This window comes from Eubalaena glacialis, chromosome 5, assembly GCF_028564815.1.
Source record: "Eubalaena glacialis isolate mEubGla1 chromosome 5, mEubGla1.1.hap2.+ XY, whole genome shotgun sequence".
NCBI classification, from domain to species: Eukaryota; Metazoa; Chordata; class Mammalia; order Artiodactyla; family Balaenidae; genus Eubalaena; species Eubalaena glacialis.
In genome coordinates, this window is record NC_083720.1 from 17,032,760 (window position 1) to 17,037,643 (window position 4,884).

The 4,884-nt window shown below is 37.6% G+C and overlaps 1 pseudogene; it reads left to right on the top strand.

The window, feature by feature from the left end:
* The first annotated feature begins 216 nt into the window (after positions 1-216).
* Positions 217-1,089, top strand: LOC133091741 (AKT-interacting protein-like; annotated as a pseudogene).
* The last annotated feature ends 3,795 nt before the right edge of the window (positions 1,090-4,884 follow it).

Sequence of the window (4,884 nt, forward strand, 5' to 3'; positions counted from 1 at the left end):
ATGGAATGGTGGGTAGGGGAGTGGGCAGCGGCAGGCTTGCACTGTGGCCAGATAAGCTGTTGGGCTGGGAGAGTCAAGTGCAGAGAGCACTGTATTGAAGTCATCAAGATGAAGGGCGCCACAGGTCAACTAGAAAATGTATGCCAAGCATGAATTAAACTGGTGACACAGATCTTTTCATTTCTTTGTTTGAAATACATGTTATGAACCATTTTCTGGAGCATGTCTACAAGCACCGTGTGCAAAAGGTCTGGTGGTCAAGAGAATATTTTCACAGGGGACCTACAAACCACAACGCCATGCACAGCTCGAAAATACAGCTGCCTTCTAATCTCAAATTGCTTCCCTCATAACTAAGACTGTATCTCCTGCCCCAGCAGTAAACAAATGGCACCCATGTTTCTTACAGACCCTTCTCTCTGGAATACTCTCTTCTTGAATTATTCTCTTCTTGGTTGTAAAGCAGAAGTTACTTGGTGTCTATGAGTAGCCATCTTATAGCTCTTCATTAATGTGGTTCAGAGTAGCATTCATATGGCAATCACTTTATCAAGATGACACATTTAAGTCTATAGTGATTATCACTGATAATTCTCCAGATGGTGACTGTCCATAGGGGGTTTGATATTTCTATCTTTCACCCACTAGCTGATCCCAACTTAGGTCAACTAGATATTCAGAGAGCATTTGCAAAATGCAGGTGGAACCATAAACATACTTGTTAAGTGTTTATGTATCCATGGAGAGTTGAAACAGCAAGCCTCCTAAAACCAAAGGCTGCAGTACTGTATAAAAAGATAGTTAGCTTTATGAAAGAAAAATGCTCAACATTATTAGAGTATACACTGTGTGTTTGTTTGATAAACATAAATTAGAAGACCCTATGTAATTAGTTTTCCTCCATGAAATCCGTCTGTATGTGATGAACTCATAGAGAAGATGCTATCTCATAAAAAGAAACTTGATGAACACCACGATAAAAGTCTTCAGGTTACAGAATTCCAATGTTTAAACTCCAATGTGCAGAGAACTTGTAAACTGTCATTCCTGTGCCTGCAAGAAAAGGAAGAAGAGGCAGGAAATCAGTGACTTTTCTTGGACTCATCAGAGACCTGAGATTATAAGGAAAATTGTTACCCTGAAATCTGTAGAGACAAGCAAATTCAGAGAGTCACAGATGAGATCTGCTTACCTGGAGCAGAAACTGTTGGAGCCATAAATTGGTAGCGACACTTAAACAATCATTTTGATGAATTGCTGGAGGCTGAGTGTGGGCTAGCATGAGAGGGAAAAGCCCATGGGGGCTGTGGTCTTGGACGACCCCCATACCTTCACAGGTTTTAGCTCCAGGAGCACCCCCCTGGGTTTTCCTAGTGCACATGCAAATTCTCTAACCTTGTGATTCTGGCTGGAGGAGGAGATATGAGTAATCATTGTGTAATATGTCCAGAGGATTCTCCATAACAAAGGCCTACTTTTCAAGGGGAAAAATTTTACCCAGAGCCTTATCCCAGGCAGCAGAAGGGAATGCTGCCTGACCCAGATCACTCTCGCCTTCCTGCCTAGCCTAGAGGGTGGAGGGAAGCTAAACAGTTACTGTGGAAATACCAGTCAGTGTTTTAGCCCAGAGTTTCAGGCACACTAAAAGACTGAGATTGAATCATAAGATGACAGTATTGGTCTTCTGCCCCACACACTGGATTCCAGGAAAATGACAGTGTAATACAGCTGACAGAGCTGCAAGATGCAGACCTACCCTGAGGAGGGAGTACTGAGGGAAGCCCACAATGAGGAAGAGGGACAAAAATCAGGACCCCAGAGGAATATGAAGCCACTGGCACCAACAGCTACGGCAAACATTAATTAGGCCCAACTCCTATTCAGATTCGCATAAATCCTCACACTAAAAGCCTATTTCCCTCAATACTTATTCACCAATACAGCATCACTGGCATTCAACAAAAAACTACAAAGCATACCAAAAGGCAAGAAAAAAAATATCTGAAGAGACAAAGCAAGCATCAGTACCAGACTTGGACATGACACAAATTTTGGAATTATTAAAAAAAGAATTTAAAATAACTGTGAATTATGTAAGTGCTTCAATTGAAAGAAGAAGACAATATCCAAGGATAGATAGCTAATGTAAGCAGGCAGGTGGAAACTCTAAGAAAGTATGAAAAGGAAATGCTAAGTATTAAAAACACTGCAACAGAAATGGAGAATGCCTTTAAACATCTCATCTGTATAGACACAGCTGAGGCAGGATTCAGTGACTTTGAAGGTAGACCAATAGAAACTTCCCAAAATGGAATGCAAAGGGTAAAGAGAATTTTTTTAAAAAAAGAATAGAAACTCCATGAACTTGGGACATTTCGAAAAGTAACATACATGTATTAGGATTGCCAGAACAAGAGGAAAGAGAATGTGGAGCAGAAGAAATATTAAGTAATAATGGACAAAATGTTTCCAAAATTAATAGCAGACACCAAACTACAGATCCAGGGAGCTCAGAGAATAACACGGGATAAATGCAAAACAAACAAACATAAAAACTACACCTGGACATATCATATTCACACTACAGAAGACCAAAGACAAAGACAAAAATCTGTGAAGAAGTCAAAGGGAGGGAAGGGAAACACCTTACCTATAGAGGAAAAAAAAATAAGAATTATAGTGGACTTCACATCAGAAATTAGGTAAACAAGAAGAGCAGAGTGAGATATTTAAAGTATTGAAAGAAAAAAAAGCACCTAGAATTCTACACCTAGTGAGATTACCCTTCAGAAGAATGTCCTTCAAAAGGATATTAAGACTGTTTATCTCTCTCTTGTGCATAGACACACACACACACACACACAAACTTAGAGAATTCATCCCCAGCAGACCCGTCCCGAAGGAAATATTAAAAGAAGTGAATTGGAGAGAAAGGAAATGATGTAAGTCAGAAAACTCAGATCTACATAAATAAGGAAGAAGGTTGGAGAAGGAACAATTGAATAAAAATAAAATATTTTAATTTTCTTATTTTAATAGATATAAAATATAAATGTTAAGAATAATAACAATGTATTGGGTGCTTATGGCATATGGATAAGCGAAATGAGTGACATAAATGTTATAAGGAAAGGACAGAGGGATGGGGAATACTCTCTAAGACACCTGTGTTACACATGAAGTGGTACAGTGTTACTTGACAGTGACTTGGATTAATTTAAAATGTTTATTTCAAGCTCTAAAGGAACCATTAAACAATTTTATAGTAGTATAATTGATATTCTAAGAGAGGAGACAAAATTCAAATTATATAAAATGCTCAATGTAAGCCATAGAAAGCAGAAAAAAAAAAGGGGGGGAAATGGAAACAAAGAATAAGTACAAGAAATATTAAAAAGTTACATATATGGGAGATATTAGTCCAACTATATCAATGATCATTTAAATGATAATGGTCTAAATGCACCAATTAAGAGAGAGATCGACAGAGAGAATAAAACCATATTTTGTCTATAGGAAACCCATTTTAAATATAAAGACTCAGAAAAGTTAAAATTAAAGGATGGAGAAAGTATAACATTTTTAACACTAATTAAAAGAAAACCAGAGTAGCTACATTAATTTCAGAGACAATGGACCTCAGGACAAGGAAGATTATCAGGGATAATGAGGGGCATTACATAATAATAGGGGGATTGATTCTCCAAGAAGATATAGCAATCCTAAACATGTGTGTACTTACCAACAAAGCATCCAAATACGTGAAGAAACAAATGATAGACCTGAAAGGAACAATAGACAGACAACTATTGTAGTTAGAGACTTCAACTCTCCTCTTTTAGTAATCGATAGACAAAGGAAGCATAAAACCATTAAGGATATAATTGACCTGAACAACACTATCAATCAGCTTGATCTAATTTTCTCCAATGACTTCTTCTCAAGCTCAAATGGCATTTGCTAAAGTAGACCATATAAGTGGTCATAAAATACACCTTAATGAATTTAAAAGAATGGGAGTCATGCAAAATATGTTCTCATACCATAATGGAATTAAACTTGAAATAAAAAATAGGAAGATAGCTGGAAAATCCTAAAATATTTGAAAATTAAACAACACACTTTGAAATAACTTGGGTCAAAGCAGTGTTTCAAGAGAAATTTAAAATATTTTGAAATGAATGAAAATGAAAATATAACATCAAAATCTGTGGGCTGCAATAAAACCAGTGCTTAGAGGAAAATTTATATAGCATTATACAACAAATAATGTAACATTAAATGCATGTACTAGAAAAGAAGATATAAAATCAATAACCTAAGTTTCCATCTTAAGAAACCTTATGAAAAGGGGTTAATATTCAGAATATACAAAGAACCCCATAAACTCAACATCAAAAAAAGAAAAAAACCCAAATAACTCAATTTAAAAATGGGCAGGACTTCCCTGGTGGCACAGTGGTTAAGCATCCACCTGCCAATGCAGGGGACAGGGGTTCGAGCCCTGGTCCGAGAAGATCCCACATGCCGCGGAGCAACTAAGCCTGTGCGCCACAACTACTGAGCCTGTGCTCTAGAGCCCACGAGCCACAACTACTGAGCCTGCGTGCTGCAACTACTGGAGCCCGTGCGCCTAGAGCCCGTGCTCCACAACAAGAGAAGCCACCACAATGAAAAGCCCGCGCACCGCAACGAAGATAGCCCCCGCTCGCCGCAACTAGAGAAAGCCTGCGCGCAGCAATGAAGACCCAACATGGCCAAAAATAAATAAATGAATAAATAAATAAATAAATAAATAAAATCTATTAAAAAAATAAAAAATAAAAAAATAAAATAAAAATGGGCAGAGCACCTTAATAGACATTTTTCTAAAGACATATAGAG